The 24,543-nt window shown below is 32.9% G+C and overlaps 1 protein-coding gene and 1 long non-coding RNA gene across 6 annotated transcripts in view; one reads left to right on the top strand and one right to left on the bottom strand.

Moving 5' to 3' along the window:
* The window catches only part of LOC143226105 (uncharacterized), a 44,986-nt gene extending 42,790 nt beyond the window's left edge, over positions 1-2,196 (top strand). For both annotated transcript variants that reach the window (XR_013014295.1, XR_013014296.1), the window contains one exon: positions 1,230-2,196. This is a non-coding gene — a long non-coding RNA (uncharacterized LOC143226105). The remainder of the gene's footprint in view (positions 1-1,229) is intronic.
* The window catches only part of LOC143226104 (uncharacterized), a 67,301-nt gene extending 53,696 nt beyond the window's left edge, over positions 1-13,605 (bottom strand). Inside the window, exons 1-2 of one of the 4 annotated variants that reach the window (XM_076456613.1) lie at positions 13,413-13,605; positions 4,157-4,240 (exon numbers count right to left, since the gene is read on the bottom strand). The gene's annotated coding sequence lies outside the window, so the exon portion shown is untranslated. Of the gene's footprint in view, positions 1-4,156; positions 4,241-4,773; positions 5,052-13,412 lie in introns of those variants that run through there. The other 3 variants (XM_076456622.1, XM_076456614.1, XM_076456616.1) reach the window with 3 other exon arrangements.
* Positions 13,606-24,543: the final 10,938 nt, after the last annotated feature.

The following is a 24,543-nucleotide window of genomic DNA, read 5'->3' as shown; positions in this document are numbered from 1 at the left end:
TGCTTGTATAGCCGTTTACTTCACAAATTTATCAAAGATAGGAATACGGGTCTTTCAAACTTACTTTGTTAAACATAGTTTGAATAACAGTAAACACGTCCTTTGTAGCAAAATAATTTACATAAAAATATATGTAACTTCAAGCTTCAACGGTTATTGATTTTCAGTGCAAAACTACACAATGGGCTATCTTCGCTCTGCTTGGGCCTGGCATGGCCAAGCGCGTAAGGCGTGCGACTTGTAGTCCGAGGGTCGCGGGTTCGCGCCCGCGTCGCGCTAAACATGCTCGCCCTCCCAGCCGTGGGGGCGTATAATGTGACGGTCAATCCCACTATTCGTTGGTAAAAGAGTAGCCCAAGAGTTGGCGGTGGGTGGTGATGACTAGCTGCCTTCCCTCTAGTCTTACACTGCTAAATTAGGGATGGCTAGCACAGATAGCCCTCGAGTTGCTTTGTGCGAAATTCCAAAAAAACAACAACAAAAAAAACAATCGCTCTGCTCACTACAGGTATCGAAATTCGGTAGCGTTTTAGTCCGCAGACACACCAATGTGCCACGCGAAGTAACGAAACCTGGATTTTAGCCTAACAGGTTGATAAACTTACTTCTGACCCAAAGACAGCGCAAAAACACTAGGAAAAAGCGCTATCACCTACTGTTTTCTTTGTGCAAAGCTACATAATAGGCCTATCTGCAATCCAACCACTGTGGTGAATCGAATCCCGCATGTTTGCGTTGCATGCGTTATCATATAATAGATTAGCCATAGCCATTAATATTGTAAACAAAATTAGGTATTTAATTTCTATATTGTCGTTTTATTTTTCCACGAAAATTTATTTACAGTTGAAAAACTCAACGGCACACAGAACAACGGTGAATCAAAACAAATTACTTTTAAAACAATATGTACATTATTGTTTGAACAAACTGCCTCTCAAAAATGCAGTTAAAATCAGAATAATAATGCATGTACACATGTATATATTTAAGTATATATACACATGTTGCAGATGGTAATAATAACTGGTTTACCAGACTGTATTTTTATCAATAAATTATACTCTATGAATAATTGTGGAATATCATTCCATGTGCAAACTCTTAGTGTGTATGCAATTACTTATTTCGTATTAGTAATACTATAAGCTGACAAGGTACTACTAATACACAACTCGTTGAATTTTGATTTATTTAATTTGTACTAAAACTGTTTTTTTTTTTTGTAGGCCATCCAATAATGTGAATTAATAAGAAATTTCCTTTCCAAACGTAAGAAACAGAGGTTCTCTAAACAGTTACTGAAAATGAAAAGGTAGCATTAGACAGAGAGAAGTTTGCAACATTTTATAATGAAAGAAAATAACATTTTTCGTTTATTTTTCACTTTCGTCAAATATAGATTAGGTCTAACATCCGTAATGTAAACCTACTCTAAAATAAATCTAATGTGTTTAAAAATACTGACAGGATTTTACATGAGGTGTAGTGTGAGTACTTCTATTCCCAACCAAAGAAAAGCCAGTTAAAAGTTTTTCCTAAAACACACTCACAGTATTTACCCGTTTTCTTGTATTTATTACAGAACAATGCAGATAGGTTATGATTCTTGTTTTTTTTCAATGAAACTGATGTTTCAGTATTGTGATTTCAAAGTCTACTTTAAAGAGCTTTAACAAGATATTTTTAATATTGGTAAATTTATTACAGTTTATTTTTCCACTATATTGAACATTAGATAGCTAAAACTTTTAAAATGCAAAAATTTGCTAAACCTTCACTTTCTCATAAATCTCTGTGGATACCACCACAGTTTGAACATAGTCTCTTTGAGTTACAGAACAAACACACAAAGTTAAACTGCAGACTTAGAAACTTAATAACTCTAGCTGTTTGCAAACTTTTTAGCTGTCTGAACTCATGATCACTTACATGTAAATTAATGTTTATAGAGAACTTATTTGGATAAATTCTACAAAGTACTCGCTTCATTTCATGAGATTTCTGATATTCAGGATATTCCCTTAATTCTGGTCCTCTTTAGAAAAATAAAAAAATAGAAAAAGCAAGTATCAAGTGTGACTGTGATGTCTGTATGAGGTCAAAAAGAATAAAAGTAACTGGTATATTATACTGGTGATGATAATGTTACAATATACAATGATGCAGACATGGAAAGAACATTTAAAATTAACCTTTTTTTCAGTAACCATGTGTTTGATGGAAATAGTAAAGTGTTGCTTGCACAATATTAAGAAATATTCTTGTTATTTCAAGATACTTAACACCATATACATAAATATCCCAAAAAAGTTCATACATTATTGAAGTCATGGCCCTCTGGTGGAAAAGAAATCACACAAGAGTTTAAATGCAAATAACCATTCCTAAATTTGAACTGATAAGTTAGAGACAAAGCAACTGTGCCAATGGCATCCATTGCCAACTCTTTAGCTAGTTTTGCCTTACCAAATAAGGAAAATTCAATAATTTGCCCATCACTCTTTTAATGCATCCATGAATACCAAGCACAGAGAGAGTTATTGCAGCAATGGGTTGCAACCACAAATCCTTGAATTTCCAATCCAACCACACTCACAACTGAGCAATCCCTGGTTACAGGATATGATAAATGGTAAATAATTTGTAGGTAAAAACCAAACATTCCACACAGAAAGAAAAAATACCTTTTTCTAAAATGGCAGTTGAATAGAAGGTGAAGTGGTTTCTTGAAGATGAAGGAAGATCCTCCCATCGAAGTCAAAGGAAAAGACAAATGGATCGGGTATGGCACAGCAGCCAAGGAACAGAATTACTTTCATGAATATGAAGAAAATTCCCCTTGAGAAGGTAAACAGATCAGTTGTGAAACAACAGTTGAGTAACAGAAAATGGTTTCTGAACAGGATAAAATTCTCTTTCCAGTTAAATGAGAAGACAAACAGATTAGATAGCAAACATCGGTTGAGTAACAAGAAGTGGTTTTCGAACAAGAAGTTCCCATCACAACTGGGGGAGAAGATAAAGTAATCAGTTGAGTAACAAGAAGTGCTCTGAGAACAGAAGAATATTCCCATCACAACTAAAGAAGAAGCTAAACGAATCAGCAGATACTAGTAAATAAAACCCAAGTTGGTCTTTTATAACTTCACATACTTGGCTCTGAAAGATCTACACAATCCTTTAGTAATTATTTTGTCAATACTGAAAAACTACTTTTACACATTAAAGACACATTCAGCATCAAAACACATAATAATTAAAACCAAAGTATTTCACTGAAAAAATAATGTGAGGGTTTCATTTAAGTGATCATTGGAAGGTTGACAAGAATAATCGATAACTTACTAATTATGTAACCATAACGATATATTTTCTTTCTTATTTAATGAAAAGAGCTAAATGATCTCCACAGAGCATGACACAGGTGACTAGGTATACACTCATGATGGTACTGTCTAGCCCCTAACTGGCTCATTGGTAGGTCTGAGGACTTATAACACTAAAAATCAGGTTTCAATACCTTCAGCCAGTTGGTAACAAATGGCCCAATGTACAGCAAAACAACAAAACAAAGAAAATTACTGTCTCACAATTAATTACCCTGTTTAAAAGAAGCTGTGAAAGTTGACACATCATATCTGAATGCTTACTGGAACATTCTGTTTCACAAATTTTACATGTCCCTTGTTTTATTTTTCAGATACATACAGTTAATAATAAATACCAAATAAATTCTAATCGTAAATGCATTTGTTAAAATGAAGCTCCCTCTAACATTTTGTTGGGGTCGGTGGTTAACATAATCTATAAGAATTACAGCCGAATCCCTCTATTTGATCAGGAAAAAAAAAAAAAAAAAAGCCAAAGAGATGGTGGTGGGTGCTGTTTCCCTATATATCAGTGCACAATTATGGACAGCATTATGAATAATGTCTTTACGTAGCCTTACATAAAAATTCTAAATCAAACAATTCTCTTGTATTCCCAAATAACCTATTAGTTGAAATACATCTTATTTTAGTGGCTAAAGCTGTACTGGAATATAAAATATACAGTGAAATATATATAACCTGATAAAAAAGAACACCCACAACCTTTATATAACTTTGGGCATTTTTCCAGCAATCAGAAGAAGAAAATGTGATATACATACCTCCAGGATGACAGATGACTTGCTATATTTGCCTTCGTTCTTTATTTTAATCTTCAATGTAATGAGACTCTTCACATTCAAATCCTACTCAGAAACAGAAAGAAGTATATTTATCTGTAGTATGGCTTTTGTACAAGTTAATACACTTCCATCTGACAGTTGCGATTTCATGCAAAACAATAAGGCTTAGTTTTATAATGCCTGGAACCAAGTCACAATTTGTTAAGGTGCATGACGTGTTAGATTAAAACCCCATTTGCTATTTCTCTACATCCATTTTACGTAAATAAAATAAATGTATTACTAATTATTCGAGGCTATTTACATTAGCAATAAACTGAATATGAATATATTAAGAGAGGAAAAAAAATATGCAAGGGGACTTCCTTTAAATTAAACAGCAAGGAAAGAAAAACTACAATTGTTATAATATAAAAATCATTAACATAAAATCGAGTTTTAAAAACGCATGTCTAATTATGTTACTATATTCTAACTGCATACAATACTAACGATTTTGAATTTTTTAATGCTTTGTATACTTCCTGTCCTGTCTACAAGGATAATTTGAAAAAAGCAACCATCCTGATTTTAGCGTTATAAATTCATAGACTTACCGCTGTTCCAGCGGGGCGCATTTGATTTTATTAAACTTCATATGAATGTAAATAAAGGTACTCACTAAAAAAAAAAAAAAAAAAGTTTACATATCAAAAGTTTTACTAACTTTAAGTATCATGAAATGTGTGATAAGAAATCATAACAAACTTTAGTTTTATTTAAGATTAAAAGATTGGTCAAAGGTACTCGTATGAGTTAGCGTTAAGCTTGCATAGTTAAAACACTAAAAATCATGGTTCGATTCCCTGCGTTAAATAGAGAGCTGAGTTACATAGCGGTGATTTAAAACAGACAAGGTTGCTTAGAATAATACTGTACTTCCATCTAGTGTACAAAAGTATCATTATTTTATATTTACGTCTGCATGAGCTTATTCAAAAAATATATTCCTAAATCTTTCAATATATTCCATATTAAATTCAATTTTTTTTTTTGTAATACTGAAAACACTACTCTTCACTATTTTTGTTGTTGTTAACTAACATAATAATTTACAAATTAATTGTGCAAGATTTTAACGAAATAGGTAATGTCAAATTTTATCCTGTTTACAGACATTACAATAATAGCTGGTTGTTCAGTAAAAAGCGGCGGATATACTACTAACTTGGTGTTTATTGTTATTACTATTTTAATAAAATATTTTATTTCACTTGTTTAGTGTAAGAAGAGATTGCTAAGTGCCCTCTTCAAAGCATAAGACGTGTGATGCAAGCGTATACTAATTATTAACGAGTCTGCGGTTAAGAATATGACAGTACGAACCGCACCATTACAACTTTATACAAGGAATATTACTAGCCTAATTTTAATTGTATTCCAGTATAATTTTAAATTCGGTTTTTGTTTCTAGTCGATAGTTATTAACATTAGGAAAACGAGAAATTTTATAAAGCTTATTATCTGTTTGTAGTTAAGCGCAAAGCTATACAATGGACCATCCGTGTTGTGCCAACCATGAGTATCCCAACCCAGTTTTTGACGTTATACGCCTTCACATTTACCCTTGAACCACACTGGGGGAAGGGGGGTCATAATATTGAAAGGAATATTATTATTGTTATTCCAATGAACTAATTTGTAGTTGCAATAGATGTTTGGACATTTATCCAACAGCCAGAAAATCAGTATTTGCAATAAAAGTTCTACAGATACGCCAGAATTCTAACGTAAAGATAAAGTAGTACCCTCAAAATAAAATACCAAATATTCCTTTAATTATGTGAAGAGTTATTCTTGTTAACAGAGAAAGTGTAAAATGCTTTTGATACTAACAATTAAAATATCATTAATGTCCACAATACATATTAAATGTAATGAGCCTATCTAGTTCATTACCAGGTTACACTTTTAATAGTGACTTCAGAAGTTGAGATGAACACGTTGTGACTTCGTGACGTATAGCTCGAGCCTAATGTTATGATAATGTACTTTTAATATATATCGCATCATATATAGAAAAACGAAATAACAGTGACAGTAATAATAATAAAATATGTTCTATGGTTTTGGAAAGTTCATATATTTTTATTCGTTAAAGACATTACGTAAAAATATTTCATTTGTGCATGAATTAAACTAGAGGAGCACTAAGCCTACTTTTACTATGATAAAAAACGAGGTTGTTAATGAAACGAAACAAAATGTATTTATTATCGGTTCTACGCTGTTACATATAAATACAAATTTTGCATTAAAGACGCCAGTTACACCAATAAACATTAAAAATAATACATACAACATCTTACACAACTGAAACAAGCGCACTGCAATGGAAAAAAAACAACAATTACACGCATGCTAAGTACAAATAAAATCTACCTTTTACAATTTATAAATTGCGTTGTAGGGTGTTTGCGTACTTTCACAGGCATGATCCAGAAATTTCGTTGCAAAATATAATCAATATTAAATATTTAATTGTATACCAAATCTGCATATGATTTATTTTTGATAAATAAATTCATGATTGAGATATTGTCTGATACTGAAATTTATATATTTTAAATTTTTTAACTACTGTTTATCACAAAGTCATTTAAACTCTTTAATTTTTCTATATTCAGAGGAGTTAATCCTACAAGTATAAGAATCTTGCATATAATACACAACTAGTTTCATCTGTATGCCTAACTTCAAGTATTACTTAAATTAAATAAAGAAAGCATTCTCAACCTGACCAAAGTTTTCAGTGTTTTTCAACAAGTTTTTACTTTTTCAGGTAGAGTACTACACTTGAAACTGAATATTGGCTTTCAGAAAACCACTGATGAGATGCCAAACATGATATTAATCAATAAATGGTGATACTTCTATATCTGAAGGAAAATCTCAAATGTAGATAAAAAAATTGCACTCATGCTATAAAATTATGAGTGGTGCTAAACTGCATTTTGTGATAAAATATGATCAGTAAAGTCCATCAGGGATCTTTTATTGGAACATTTGTGTTTCAATAGTTATGCCAATAAATCGGATAACTTCTTGAATAGTAATATTTACAAATCCATTAGCAGCACTAAGATGTTGGAAATGACTAACTAAATTCAGCCTCTTTCAAAAATGAGGAAAAAACTTAAGGCTGTATTACAGAGCCAGAACACAGAAAATGAGTTTAAACATTGAAAAACAAAAACAAGGTGTACTTTAGGTGTTGTAATTTGTTAAAGACCACTACTTATGTGAAATGCTTTGTTATACATTGTAATGTAATTCAATTATTGATTTAGATACAGTTATTGAAAAAGCCTGAATCATTTGTCTGCATACTTAATTAATAACACAAATGTTCTATATTCAGTTTATGAAAATTTTTAAAATGTACAAGAAAAAAATGTTGTTGTAGCCTGATAAAACTTTATGTAGAGTACAGTGAGCAATTCTGCTCCCCTTACAACTGGCTGGATACCAACATTTTGGAGATAATTCAGCTATTTTAATTCAATTCATTTATAAATATGAACTTACAACTTTTAGTACTAAATACAATTTAAGAACAATAAAGGACCCATTGGTCCATCTAGGCTGGTTTAACTACTATATGAAACTCTTAAAATATTCAAAGTTTCTCAAGCCTTCCCTTTAAACTCCCTTAAATTAATTACATCTACTTCTTGTAAAGACAACACATTCCAGTTGACATAACTTAAGATGACTCATACCCTGCCAAAATGTATACTTGTGTTCCCTAGTCTTACTATTCTCACAATATCAAAAAAGATGATGCATCTACAGTTTAAATTTCATTTGCAATCTGAGCACATCAGTCTTATTCCAACTCTTTCTCTCTCTTTTTTTTTTTTTATCAGAGATCTTAACCTATCCTCTTAGGCCAACCTTTCTATCCCAGGTTTTATTCTGGTAGCTCTTTGAATTCTTTCCAATAATTTCTTATTTCAGGATAACCAAGATTAAACACAGTTCTGCAAATGTGCTCTAACCAGTGCCCTATACAGTGACATTATAACCCCTTATGTATTCAAGATTCCAGTTCATACAACCTAAACTCCTTGGTGCCCTACCACTAGCAACAGCATGCTGTTTATATAACTTAAGAAACTAATCAAAAGAGCATCAATACCTTTCTTCTCCCATAACACTGTTAAGATTATTCTTATCATGCTATGCTCATAATTCAAACATGACATCCCAATGCATTATCTTGCACTTATCACAGTCTAGGTGGTCCCTTGCCATCTTTTAATGTTATGATGTTAAAGACAGGGCTAAATAACTACTAGTAAAAGCTTTCAGATATACTTTGTTCCTTTTGGAGTATATGATGTGAAAAGAGTCTAACTGAAGTGTTAAGGGTTTGAACAGTTTTCTGTTGAGTGTTATATTAGTGCTACCATTAGTAAGGTTCAAAATACAGACTTCAATATTAAGGTAAATCTTGTTTTGGAAACCTTAGTAAAGAATATTTTTTTGGTTTAAGTTGTAAAATTTTATAATGGTTCAGCTGATGTTGCTTGTGCTGTCAATTTGAATTCTGTTAGAATTTTGTCTGGTAAGTGAAAGTCTATACTTAAAAAGTTTCATTTAATTTTATAAATAAGAGGTAAGTAGTCCTCTACCTTTTCATGTTCTAAAACTAAGTTGTATAAGACAGTTAATTTATGTTTCTAAGGTACCAAATAGTTCGATATATAAGGGTAAACAGAATTTGTTTGAGATGTTTGTTTGGCTGTTTTGTTAGGTGATAAACATGATCCTGATGTCTTTATTCTTACTTTATTATACAAATGAAATTAGGGGTGTTCAATATAATTTTGAAATTTGTTTGTTTTGGTAGGTAACAGGTGATCATGATGTCTCTTATTCACACTAACATTAGTAGGTACATAAAGTGTTTTGTTTTTTTAATTAGTTGTTTCAATTAACATAAAATATTTTGTGTTAAAAATTGATAAGTGAAAATGACCAGGACTGAGACTTGAAACCAGAACTCCTAGCTGATAGGGCCAGTGGTTTCAGGGTTGCCAACTGTTCTGCTAGAGACAAAATGTGTTATGTTTTACTATCAACTGCTGTTGAAGTGTTCATTTACCTCTTGGTTTACAGACTGTCCATGTGGCAAAGTGTTATGGGGTTCAAAAACTGTCCTAATTCATGTGGCATCCTTTATGGATGGCCCTTTGTTCTACTTTAAACATTTCATGAGTTGGCAGCCCTAAGTATTCTGCTATAAAGATATCCAAGAATGCAAGTTGCCTCCACCAACTTTCATTTTTAAAGCTTTTCACTATGAGTATGATCACCATGCCATGATATCTGGTGGAGATGATAAGGTATATCTATTACAATGAGAGGGTTTATAAGTGAAAACTGATAGAGATGACTCATAACGTTGGATCACTCAGTGATATAACATTGGTTTTGTTAACCAGGAGTCGTGAGTTAAAAATCCCATTCATAAAGTCATTGGTCACTTTTATTTTTCTCTTACATAAAATATTTAATATTAATTACTACCATATAATAATTTTAGAATTTCATTTGTTGTATTAATAGGTAACACGATCTTCATGTCTCTTACATCCTTACATAAAATACATAGATTTAACATGTAATTTTATTTGTTTTTAATACTTTATATGGTTGTTTCTTTCAGTAAGAGGGTGATATCAATAAGACAAACTGCCTTCTGTCAACCTGCTCTTTGTTGTCATTAAAATGCTTTTTACATTTACTATTTTTTTTTTTTAAACAAGTGTACATCTTCAGTGTAACAATGTTTGTTCTTGCAAGTTGCTATAACTACTGTCATACAGAGTGTTTTTCTTTTTTACAGCTATAGTATCTACAGGTGAGTATTATGTATTCTTTTCAAAATCTGAATATCTCACACATTTAACACTTGTGATAAGGAATTCAGTTTCACAAGTTATAATTGTACATACCATGTTAATGATAATGATTTCATAGTTTGCTTTAATGCAGAACAAATGCTTCAATTTATAAGTTAAGGAATTTGTGTCACCATTAGATGCAGCTGCAAACAGTACGTGACACACAATCAGCATTTCATAAGAGAAAAATTGTTGCAAATTTTTTTATGTTTATTTCATCTGATAAACTTTGTTTTTACAATTTGATTATATTGTACAAATTGAAGTATTTGTGAGAATGTATTTTCATTATGTAGAAAATATACAAGGAAATTTAAAATGCCTAAGTAGTTCCTAAACACTGTAAAATATTGTCTTGATATTTTATGTTTGTTAATATCAGTTGCCCGTTTTGCCATATACACATACATATTTTTCTAAATTTCATATGACCAACATACACATGCATAGTATTTTTCTTAGTTTTTTAATATGATTATATGATAAGCCTTAAGTCATCAAGCTCTGTAAGTTATATTCTCCACCCCTGCCAATGGATAGCATGAGATACAGACAGTATCTCACCAGGTTTTGGAAAAAAAGGACAACATTTCACTCAAATATTTTTCATACGGTCTACTTTTTATTTATTTTTTATTACTTTTTTTAAAACATCTTGAAAAATTGTTTGTTTGCAAATTTAGGTTTGCTTGTTTCAAAGTGAGAACTTAATCATATCAGGAAAATTACTTCAGAAGAGTGTCTGTTTCCAAGTGAGAATCCAATTAGTTAGGTAATTTGGTAATTATAACTTATATTTTGCAAGATGAGAAATTATGCATTGTTGCAAAATATTTGGCACTTTGTTGCATAAAATTGGCATTTCATTAGAAAGAAATGTTTCTATCTCAATAAAACAACTATCAAATACATTTTTCAGTTGAATACAAGAGATTAAAGGTTATTGCAAAATACAAAAGATATACTGATACCAAAAAAATTTTTTTGTCTGAACACAAAACAGAAACTATGATGATTCAATTCATGCAAATAAAAATGAGTAATTGCCCACTATTGAAGCATCATTAGAAAAAACAACTCCTTGAATATTTATAAAAATTAGAGAAATTTTGGTAGTCGACTTCATTTGCTTACTGAATTCAAATCTTATAGTCATAATTTTTCACAAAGTATGTATCTTGTGCTTTATCAAAGTAATGCCAAATTTTCGCAATAAAGCACAAGCTGTAATGTGTTGAATACCTCCCCGATACCCTCCAGCTCTATCAAATGTTCATGCAGTCACATTGGCTAGGGAAGACTACAGAAACAACCTCTGTGAAGCTTATAATAATGATTTCAGAGTTTTGGTTGGCTACAAGCATCCACCATTTTGGAAGGCAGTAGAGAGTTTGAGAAAGGATGTAGTAGTACGAATCCTAATTGTGAAGGTGTGTTGTGGTCAACCACCATGGAAACATCTAATGTATTTCTGTAATTTTTTGCTCCAATGAAACATTGTCCTGGATCTGTATAGCTTAAACTAATTTGTTTCTCCTTTATTTACTTCACAGACTATCCTATTTATACATCCTACCTAAAGAATAACTTGTAACTGTAACCTCTTTCATGTTTTTCATTCCAATCTCCATCTGTTTCTTTTGTTTTCCCTCCCTCCCATTGTATAGGTCATTAATTAGGCCACAGTTGGAGTACTGCATTCAATCTTGGGCTCTTTTCCTTAAGTAGGATATTGAATTGTTGGAAATAGTTCAGAGGAGGACTACTAGGATGGTATTTGGAAAAGTTGTCAAATGAGGGCAGTTTGAAACCTTTGAAATTATTTTCTCTTGAATAAAAAAATTTAAACAGGAAACTGATAATGTTAATGTATCATCTTTTTCCTCACTTAATGCTGCAAATGGTAGGACAAAAGGATATAAATAAAAATTTTGACAGTGTAAGAATCACTTTCAGCTAAGGCAGTTTTAGTTATCTTATAGTGCAGTCAGCTTTTGGAATGGGCTGTCTTCAGATGTGTTGGATGCAGTATATTTAAAAGAGTTTAAAGGAAAGGCCTGATAAATATTTGGATGATAAGGGCTGGTATTTGGTTATTTTAAATTTAGTTTAGTAGTTAGGGCAGCTTCTAAAACCAACAGAACCTTTGTTATCCTTAAACTTCATATGTTAAAAATTAGTTTTTCATTAGTTCTGTCAGATATTTTCCAAATAAAACAAATTCATTATCCATCACTTAATTCAAAAACAAAATGGTTAACAATTATTACGTTTAAGATATATAAAAAACATTACATACAAGAAATATTGAAAGTATGAAAAGTTTGACATGCATGCTAATTATTGATATGTATGGAACAAATTATCTAAAAATGAAAATATAAAACATTTGTTTAAGTTTTATTTAATAATAACAAAATGATGTTGTTTAATCTTACTATATATGTAACTAAGGTTATTCATATCTTTTGATTACAATGTAGGACTGTAAGCTTGAAATTTGAGGTCTTACACATTGTGAATAATACAATTTTAATGTTTTGGTATTTAAATATAATAATTCTTGCTACTGATTGTTAATAACAAATCATAAGATCTTCAATTATAAACTAGCAATCAAGAAGACAGATAAATGGCCAGTTTTAAAAACAAATCGGGACTTGTAAATTAATGGCATTTAATTCTAGGTGACTTTAACTTAAGTGTTAAATAACTAATATATGAATAATACAGTTCAGTAACTTGAGTATGACAAGAATAACACGTTCAGTTAGCTGATATTAAATATATATTATCTGTGGCTGAAAGCCTAAAATTCATTATAGCTTGCTTAAATTCTTTCAATCACTGAATGAGTGTGATAATTAGTCTCCTTTGTAAAGATATAATTTAAAAATGGAGTAAGATAAGACGAACGTATAATCATCGACTAGTGCTGATTTGATTTGGATCGCTTCATGAATTCCTAAAATATATTTTCATTAAGTAATCATTTGATATTACTGTCGTAATAACTAGGATAAAAAACCCTAGATGCTTCTTAAACGGAAAAAAAATCACTAAATATGTGAATAATTACATAAATAGCAATACCCGATTCTCTCTTTACTTCGCGATTCTTACAGTGGTATATAACAATATTAAATAACAGTACAACAAAAATAAGAACGTTATAGTGACGTTTACGTTGTACTGTACCAATAGGATTTATACTGTAATTACCCTTTTTTGAGTTAAAACATAACTTATAAAGAAAAACCGCTTGTTAAATATCAATAAATCACCTTTATCCATATATGTTCTTGCCCGAATATTCTCATCGCACTCCTAGTGCTGGAACTGAAAACATGTTTGAATAATACAATTTACGTTACATTTTTTTGGTAATTTATTGAATACTTCGAAACGTAAAATTGTTAATTTCCAACTTAAAAGTACTTTCTCCACACATCACAGATTTCAGTCTTGCAGTGCCATCTGTTGGTTGGTTTTAAAATATATTAAAGATCTTTTGGACACAAAAAGAAGCTGATTTTTATAAAACATTTTCATATTTTTGTTCTACTTGTTTAATTTAGTATTAAGGTCATCCTTAAATATTTACTTTTATTTAATTATTTGACAAAAGCATGTTATTCTCTTTAATATAAAAAGCTTAAACTATGTGTAGCGTAGTATTACAAAAAGTAAAGCACTTTGAAGTGACAACATGAACAACGACATATGTATTATTATTATTTTGCCCTTTTAGTAAGTGCGAACGAGCTATTAACTTTTATTCACCGTACTTGCCGGTTATCTTCATCAAAACCTTTTTAAACTATTATGAATAGAGTATATGAAACCATAAAAAACGATTTGATTTAAAATATAACGTTCACAACATCATTTCAATACATCTAGGAAACACTTAGGCACGAAAAACAGCTAAAGAAACATTTCATATTAAATTACAATTCATCAACAAATAAGTCAATAATTTTTATAATTCTAATAATTTTATTTACACATACTTTTAAAAATAAATACATAACAAAACGGGAAATATTCTTCGAGCTGGTATTTATTTCTTTTTTAACATTAGAAGTTACTAACTTTCCGATAAAAATTCGATGCGAGGATACAACACGACGCCAGTGATTTTTTTATTTACAATACACACGAATTTGTGAATATAAAAACTGAGCGGATACTTGGGCTCTTTTGGGAATAGACTTTCTACTTCAAGGTGTCCTTAGCGTGGACTAGTGGTAAGTTTAGATGCTTTCAATGCCAAGATCAGTCAAGGTTTGATTTACCATAAAGGGCAGCGCAGAGATAGCCCAATGTATGACTTTGCACTGAAATAAACAAGTAATTGTTCAAGGTGCTCTGAATTGTAAGTGGATTCACCTACTTTTTCAATGGTTACCCAGTGTAACAACGTGTCATGAGAACCTATATAGATACAGATGCAAACATTTTAGATAGGAGTCCTGCGGCCCATCAGAAGGCCCGAGTAGAGACCAGGGTTCTAAGTCCCTGAAAGATCGCAAGTTTTTAACATTTGGGGTAGAAAAAATACTTTATTTGTACAAAATTTCATACTTTACGAACTGCTAATTAAGCTCGAAACAAGGAAAAAATAAGTGGAACACACATAATCACAAGTAGTCTTATCTGCCCGCATTACAAAAGTTTCAGCTAAATGAACAACGCTGTTTTATTTTTCAGTATATTTTACACCATGTATGAGGCGCTTGCGGAAATACCAGGTCGAAGCAAAATCTTTAAGGGATAATTATGTAAAGAACCATTTTGCCAAAAAACCAGTGACGGAGTTGTATTGTGTGTAATTATCAATACAAGTGTAAAATTTTAAAAACCATGTAGAAGTTATTGCTTAATTTTTTTGTAAAAAGAAAGGCTCCCTGCTGGTACAGCGGTAAGTCTACAGATTTACAACTGTAAAATCAGGGATTCGATTACCCTCGGTGGGCTCAGCAGGTAGCTTGATGTGGCTTTGCTGTAAGAAAAACACAAACACTCAAAATAAAAAAAAATGTTTTCTATCGCTTCTGTGCGAAAATCAGAACATGTGAAACAATAAAAAACACAAGCCATTATTCCTTAATCTTCAGAACGCGGGTTGACTTCGAGGTGGAGTTTAGGATTTCACGCCTGGTGAGATAGGATTGGATCTTTGCAATACCACAAAATGTTTTCTGTACTTTTGGCTGTAAAAGAATTATAAGAGTGACAATCAATCTCGTAGTGTGAATGATGTATGATAGGATATTGCTGTCTAGTTGTTTTCCTTGTGGTCAGTAGTGGTGCAAAAAATAAAGATGGCTGCAGATAGCTTTGGTACATAGTCTTTGCATTCCATGAAGTTAATTCGCTAGGTGAAAAATCATATTAGTTTCAACAACCATTGGCAAAGGTAATATTGCATCTGATGCTTATTATAAAGCACTTCCCTTTGTAACACAGGCGTAAAAACCTATTGATTTAGTCGAGTAAATCTACGACCGAAAAAAGTTTGAACTTTTTGTGTATATCGGTGTTTGGGTTTAACAATGTTATCACCGAACAATTCCTGCCTAACCATCACACACATATATACACAGTTGTGATTATAGTCCTACTACTATTTCATTACTTTCTACTTATGTCTGTGTGCTACAGATATAGTAATAACAACACTGTAAGCATAGGGACTGACAATGCTAAATTCCGGAATTCTGTTACACAAATAATCCATTGTATAATTTGGAGCTAAAGAACAAACAAAACAACAAGAAAATCGGCAACGATGTTTAAAGGAGTTATTTGTAATTGTCCTTTGATTGATCAGCAGTAAGTTTACAGGTTTACAATACTGAAATCAAGGGTTCAATTCTCCAGGTTGAATACAGCATACAGCACAATGTGACATTGCTCCAAGACAAACAAGTGAGCAAATATTTTGAAATGGTTTGTTACTTCTTTTTCTCCAGTGATTTAAACTTTCTCGTCAATGATATGTAAAATTATCCTTTATACTGAAATTACTCTACAATCGTCTTTTTAAATACTTATCCATTGTCACGCCTTTTCATACACGTGTTTCAGTATCGTATGCTAACAACTCAAGGCACTATAATAGAAACTAAGGCGTTCTTGTTTGTTTATCACCAAGTACAAAACTAATGGGCTACTCGTTATGTGCTCATCACGATATTGAAACGCAGATTTTAGCGTTATAAGTGGCCCGGCATGGCCAAGCGCGTTAAGGCGTGTACTTCGTAATCCGAGGGTCGCGGGTTCGCGCCCGAGTCGGGCCAAACATGCTCGCCCTCCCAGCCGTGGGGGCGTTATAATGTTACGGTCAATCCCACTATTCGTTGGTAAAAGAGTAGCCCAAGAGTTGGTGGTGGGTGGTGATGACTAGCTGCCTTCCCTCTAGTCTTACACTGCTAAATTAAGGACGGCTAGTACAGATAACCCTCGAGTAGCTTTGTGCGAAATTAAAAAAAAACAAAGCGTTATAAGTTTTCAGAATCAACGTTGAGCCATTGGGAGGGACGGGGCAAATAATAAGTATTAGGGCAAACAAAACAAAAAGAAAGTTAATAACAAAAATATGTATTTCGACGTATAGATGAACGAATCGAACCAATATCAGAGTAACACGGAAACCAAATGGACTCTATGTGTTATATATCGATACACTATATGTTTCTATCTTCTTATATTAATATAGCAATATTATGAATTTATTCTGTATTCTGTATATGTAAAACCTCCATGTAACACTGATTAAGAAAATCATTAAATTGGTGTCATTTTAGCTGTCATTGTTTCTTATCATTCTACTGAGGTCACACCTGTTCTCTACAAGGAGCCCGTGAGAGTAAAGTTACACATTGTGCTTAAAGGTCGACATCTAGTGTCTTGTGGTGTATGGGGATACGCTATAGGTTTCCACTCTTTTAGTTAAAGTATCATAATGATTTTGTTTTCACAATTCATTTTTTGGACATAATAAGGCGCTCAAGCAATTTACTGACTTCAACTTTCTCTAGATGATAAGCTGGATTCTTGATAAAGGTCAAAGCTTGCTTGTCTAGTTCTCTCACAGGAATTAGAAAGTAATTAATTGACCACCTAAGATATTCTTATTGATAAATCAGATAATAGTTGTGGGTGGACTTACCCTTGGCTTGCACCACTCTTTGCAAAGTTTTATGCATACTAATTTAATAGACTCTTCCTTTGTTTAAGTAAAATTTGTATGTATTTCTCTTTTTCTACTTAAGTGAAAACTAGTAAAGCTTTTCCAGTAAATGTTTCTATAACAGGTAGTATTATTTTCTTTACTTACGTTTTAAGAGAGTTTTTAAAGCTTTCCATCATCATAAAAATGTTTACTTTTACTTTCATCAGCAAAAACACCCATAAGACTTTTGCTGGTGATTTTTTTGTTAACTTTTACTAAACACGAACAGAATAGAGTTTGCATCAAGAACGTGAAGCTTTTTTAGTATATTTTCTACTTCACATTGTATAATACTTATAACCTAGTTTGCTTGTGATTTCCCGCGTCGCGCTAAACATGCTCGCCCTCCCAGCCGTGGGGGTGTATAATGTGACGGTCAATCCCACTATTCGTTGGTAAAAGAGTAGCCCAAGAGTTGGCGGTGGGTGGTGATGACTAGCTGCCTTCCCTCTAGTCTTACACTGCTAAATTAGGGACGGCTATCACAGATAGCCCTCGAGTAGCTTTGCGCGAAATTCCCAAACAAACAAACAAAATGCTTGTGATTTAATATTTAATTATTTATAGTTTCTAAGAGGAGTGTTTAAGTTGGATTCTTTTAAAAAAAGCGTTAGTTGGGACCAGGGGCGTATTTAAGCCTAAACGTATAGTCAGTTAAAACAAATGGGGCCCAGCGGGCTCTATTCATAGCAATATTATACATCAAACGAAAGCAAATAGGGGTTCAGCCTAAGGATGGGTCCCAGTCAGCTTAAGCTAACATAGCTAACCGCTAAATCTGTCCTGGGTGTGACAAATTTTGTTACATAACTATGTACGACTCGTACATTGTGTTTGCAATTATAATGTTGTCTTGGCTTTATTAATATTGTTAACGTCATGTTACTCGAATCTCCGGTATTTGTCTTGTTACCTTAAGTGACTATTAGTAGTTTAGAAAAAGTTCAAGGCGTCAGCTGGACAAAATATAAATATAGACGACAAAGCGAGTCCAAGTTAAGTAAAGTAATACGAAAAAAAGCGTAGCTCAATCAGAAAATAAGTTAGCTGGCGTGTGAGTGATTAGCCGTAATAGGTGATATTTTAAAGTTTAAAAGAGATAAGGAGAATACTTTTTCTTTTCAAAAGGTAGTATATAATAATTGAGCCTGTTTATGTGAACTTAACGAAAATGAGACAAGTATTTGTAGTTTAGGTTTGTTTGGTTCGTTTTGTATTTCGCGCAAAGCTACACGAGGGCTATCTGCGATAGCCGTCTCTAATTTTGCAGTGTGAGACTAGAGGGAAGGCAGCTAGTCATCACCACCCACCGCCAACTCTTTTATAAACGAATAGTGGGATTGACCGTCACATTAAAACGTTCCCACGGCTGAAAGGGCGAGCGTGTTTGGTGTGACGGGGATTCGAACCCATGACCCTCGGTTAAGATTCGAGTGCCTTAACCACCTGGCCATGCCGGGCCCCCTTGAAGTTTGGGATAGAACTGTAGAAATTGACGAGGTAGCGTTGCTGCGTAAGCGAATTACTAATTGGTACTATTGTGATAAGAGTAGAGAAAAATAGTTCATTTTGTCAATTAGGTTCTAAAGTAACTGAATCAACCTAAGTGAATTTTTGACAATGAAAGAAAATGATTTAGAGTTTGAGATAAAACTGTGATATCTATAGTATAAAGAATGTTTTGCACAAAATTTGACTTGCTTTGAATATATTATTTTAAAACAAGTGGAGCGTATGAAACTTCGTAGAATGGACGGCAACTGTCTGTTGTGGAGACACAAGTGTAGAGGACGACGTTTCGAAAGTCTTCCGCCTTTCGTCTTTAAGTCGGACTTTTTAGTTGCCGTACATTCATCAGTAATACTCTGCCCAAACAATCTATCAAAGAATAAGTGAAGCGTATGCTATTCATTTATTGTCAACAAGCCACAGATACCTTCTGTAGAAGAATTATCAGCCCACTCTGTATTTAAGTCCTGACAAGGTGAAAAAAAATGCACTAGCAAGAGCCTTATTTATAATTAAATCTTTCATTATAACCCTGGTTAGGTTTATACTTTTCACTATAAGGTACAAACGTATCACTTGCCATATTATATACTATATTATTGTGTATTGTATTATTCATTGCTTATTGTATTGTAAATTTGTATGTACCTGTGACCTGTTTCTTTTTTCTGTGGTTTAACTGTCGAAACTTCAGGTGAAATATACATCAAAACTGGAGATTAAAGGACCTCCTGTTGTTAGCTTCCCTTCTCTACTGGTTATCTGAGAGATGCCACACCTTCAATGGTAGTACCTCGAGGTTATGACCCTATGTTTGAACCAGAATAACTAGTCCTTTGGGTAACAGTAGTTGCTCTGGGTGAATCTGACTCAGAGTGCAATTTAAGAGAAATTGAAATTAAAAGTATAGTAAAGTATTTCAGCTTGGTCAGTAGAAGTAACCATTTCGTGTCTTTAAAATTAGTATGCAACCCGTCTTTGTACTTGTATTTTACATTGTGTCCAGATAATTTATTTCATTCACAAGAACTTAGAGATTCAGTACAACTTTATAATAAATATATTATAGATCACCTTGTTATTTTACTTTATTTTTTAAGCTTAACTCAGTTTTAACTGAAAATACCGCAGAGTGTATAAGAACGTCAAAATATGGTATCATGACTAATATATCTCATTACGGAGTTTCTGTTTTTGCTGACATGTGTAGTGTGATATATTTAAAACGGATTCATAGTTATGGAAATGGCATTTTTTTTCCACAACCAGAAGGACTTCCAACCAAGAGAAAAAGTCAGCCACTGAAGGGAAGTGATTGTTCAGGAGAAGACCTCTCATGATATTGTATTTTCATTAATGCTTTAAAAAGTACATGGCTTTCATTTCATTACCACTGGTGTCTCTGGAAGAATATCTACTGATGTCTAGTGTGTTCATAATAAATGTTCTTATTCTTCCCCTGAGGATCAATCTCAGTGTGAAGTGTAGTACAGGCTTTTACTACGTGTTAGGTCTCACCTTCTTTGCTAATATATAACATTTTCAATTTTATTGTATTTTCAAATTCTCAGTTTGGACACTGTAAATCTCTAAACTTTCTCCTTTTGTAGTATACATGGCACACAGGTTCACTTACTGTCAGTTATCTATGTTTTCTTACGGTAAAAATAATGCATAACGATATGAGATAGATTACTTTTTCTTGGCAGTAAGCTGAATAATAGTTATGGGCTGCGATACCCTTTTCATTTGGAATGCATAGAATAAATACAGAGCCTTGAAGTCTTTTGTGGATACAAAATGAACTTACGTGGATTCTGCTGAAATAACAGTGTGATGCAAGATTGGCTTCATTGTATAATAACATGAAAAATTTCATGGTTTTGCATCATATTACCAATTGCTTGAGGCCAGCTTCTTCCAGACCACCTCCCCATTATTATGTATCATTAAAGTGGTAATGTACTTCGTATTGCGTGAAGAATGTAAGTAAGCATTTCAGTTTCTTCATTCATGAAAAGATTGTAAGTTTCTATTAGACAATGATTCTAGTGATACTGGAATTAGAACAGTGATATCACAGTTGTAGACTGGATTATAATGTGTAATCATATGCATCAGTTATACACTCTTAGCTCCAGAATATGGACAGTGTGTCGCAAAGAATGAGCTGCTTGCAGTCGTGGTCTTCATAAAACGCTATCAACTCTTTTTGTGTGCTAGATTGTTGTTCACTATATAAGTGGATCATGCAATGCTAAAATGGTTGATAAACTTTAAAAACTCCAAAGAAGTGATAGCACACTGGATAACTGCACTGCAGGAGTATAACTTATTCGTATATTATTAACTTGTCCCACAAAAACATAGACGAATTGCTTCACCTTGTTTCTTCACTGAATATCCAAATTCTGGAATGTAATGCTAGAGTTGAGACTATTTCTACCAGAGGAATGACAAATCATACAATAGAAGATTTCACTAGGAGATGATTTGGTTTGAATTTGACACAAATCTATAGCAGGGCTATCTGTGCAAGCTGCTCCTAATTTAGCAGTACTAGACAAGAGGGAAGGTAGCTAGTCAACAACACCCACTGCCAACAGTTGGGCTACTCATTTAACAGCGAATAATAGTATCGCCCTTCACATTATAATGCCCCATAGCTGAAAGAACGAGTATGTTCAGTGAAAGGAATTCAAATCTTTGTCCCTAAAATTGTGAGTCGAGACCATAACTACAGGCCGTGTTTGATCTACTAGGAGATGGGTGCCACATTAATACATATGTAGTTTTAGGATGAATAAATGGAAGAACCTTAGGTGTTCCTTGCCATGCAGTAAGACCATCTCAGATTAAGGACTTTAGCATGGTAATATGTAACCTAGGGGAAGTTATGCATACAGGAAGGTGTTCTATACTGTTGTTATTAATCATCAAACAGAGTTTCTCAGCTTATTTTACAACTAGTTGTCACCAGAGTTTTGAGGCGTGAGAATCCAGAAATTGCCTAACTCAAAGTATATGAAGGCATTACATTTCCTTGTGTTAACACCAGATAACAACTAAAAGAGTGCACTTCAGTAAGTACAGGATACTTCTGACTCAAAGTACATGAAGGCATCACATTTCCTTGTGTTGACACCTGATAACAACTAAAAGAGTGCACTTCAGTATTTACAGGATACTTCTAACAATCTCCAGGAATCAAAGAACAATATCCAAGGCTAATTTTTATAGATGAGAGAAAACAATGTATTTTCTGACTTTTCCCATGGTGGCGTACACATTACAGTATTCATCTGTACTTACTGCAGTGCACTGACTACTTCATAAAATGAGCAAGTGTTTATCCTTTGGTCATTATGACCATACGATCTTTCGCTGATGTACTAGATAACCTGGATCATACAGATCAGGGAAATAGTTTCAACAGCCAGTTGTTCTCTGAGTTGTGTAAAGTGTTGAATATCGTAAAACATTCAGTTTAGATTATCACCCTCAATCTGATGGTTTAGTGGAATTGGTGATACAAACTGTCAAACATTCTCCTGCTAAATTTGTTGATCCTAACTGATTTACCTGAGATAAATACTTTCTGTATATTATGATGGCATAACACAACTGAGTGAAGCTCAATAAATTTTTTGTCAAATATACTCATGTTCGTTCTGCAAGAGGTTTTGTTCTCTGTAAACTGTATATATATGTTGTCCTCAATCTCGACCGCAATTCGTACAGTGTTCACAATAATATGTGAAATGATTCAGGTTTGCATTAACTGACATGCGTAAGTTTGCATATCAACAGGCAAGAAAGACTATCATATGACAGAGAAGTGCTACAATAAGATAGTGAAGGAATGAATATACAAGGTGTAGTTTTGATATGTGCCAACAGTGTAAAATCTTCTTGGTTCTGGCTGAACAGTATTCATCTTGTGCTTCAACAAATTGGTCCATTGACATACAAGCTACGACAGTCATTGTGTAGGCAAAAGCAAATAGTATGTGTTGGTCAACCACATCTTTGTGTGACTAATGAACTATAGAGCGTAAATGATAACTGGAAAGTGGTATGATCAATTACACATCGAACACAACATTAAGCCTTATACAAATGGAAAAGAATGATTTTGTCTAGATTTTATAAGGTATTTTTTGAAGACACAGCATATCTGTTATGTTTCATTGATACTACTGAAATAGAATGTTTCAACTCTAACATTTAAATATTTGGCAGGTAACACAAAACGTACGTGTTGATCAACTTCATTTTTATACGACAGATGATCCTCTGGTGAACTGGTTTGACCAAGAATCGAAAGAAAAGATTGTAAAATCTGATGAAGATGAAAACACTGTTTTATCTCATTCTGACCCTTAAGGTAAAAAAGTAAGTCGGTGTAAGTACTTATCTGGCGATTGGGATAAGTTAAGAGAGGAAATTCCGAATGTAGAGGCGAAAGACAGCTCCAGTTGTTCATTTAACCACCAACAAGGATTCCTGATTAATATAACTAAGGTTATCCTGAATCAGCAGATTAAACAGTCATTTGTTAAACAATCAATAACTGAAAGAAAGTAGTGTTTCTTGTTTTCTAAACTGTAAAGCAATATTAAACATATAATGCATGTACTACATCCTGTGATCTCCATTTGACTGCCATAAAGCCATAATAGCTGAAGGTAACAGATGTAATGTCTAGTATAATGTCTACATATAATGCATGTACTACATCCTGTGATTTCCATTTGACTGCCACAAAGCCATAATAGCTGAAGATAACAGATGTAATGTCTTTTATGTCAGCACACACAGTTGCATGACTGAAATTTATTGCCAGAAGTTCTAACACTCAGTTGAAAGGACATTGAGAATAGCCCCTTCTCTCTGAGCTGTTGGATGGTACTGTAAGTTACAACATATGCTCTACATTTTATGATCAAGATATTATAAAATTAGAACGATTTCTTGATTGTGAGATCAGCTGAACCCAAAGGGTTTGTGGCCTCACCCTTTGAGCTATCGAGAAAAATTTCACTATAAGATATGCCCATCAGATATTAAATGATAGCTGCTCACTTTGCACAGTTTGGGATGACTGATGATAGTAGGTGTATGTCTAATGTATTATCAGTTTGCATAATTGAAAACGAGTGCTACGCGTTTGAATATTCTGTTGAATAAGTAATGCAACTCTGTGTTCCAAGCTACAGAATGATTTTTCTGAAGTAAAGTGTTGTAGACATTTTGCAAGAATCACTCACCTGAATTAATTGAATGTCTGTATTTTTATGAAGAACTTTATTATATGATCCATTTGAAGTGAGAGAGTATTTATCTGAGTTTATACTGTTATTTATGGAAGTAACAACCTGATTGTTAATCCTGATTTACAAGGCTTTTAGTTGAAAATTCTTAATTTAGTTGAATTCTCTTATTTGTTATTTGTTTCCTAATGCCTGAAAAAATGAAGTTTGAAGGTTCACAGGTGGTAACAAATTACTTGACTGAATCTACTGAGTAGTAGTTCCAGAAAGTGACTCAAGAATTTGAGGCAATTTGTTGTAAGTTATTAGTGTATGTGACAGTGTTTAATAGCGATATACGTATAGAGCAATACATGTGTATAAGTAAATATATGTGTGTGTGCTTCCACATAC

Source organism: Tachypleus tridentatus, chromosome 9 (assembly GCF_004210375.1).
Source record: "Tachypleus tridentatus isolate NWPU-2018 chromosome 9, ASM421037v1, whole genome shotgun sequence".
NCBI lineage: Eukaryota > Metazoa > Arthropoda > Merostomata > Xiphosura > Limulidae > Tachypleus > Tachypleus tridentatus.
The sequence above is the reverse complement of the archived record's forward strand: the minus strand, read 5'-3'. Positions and strand labels throughout refer to the sequence as shown.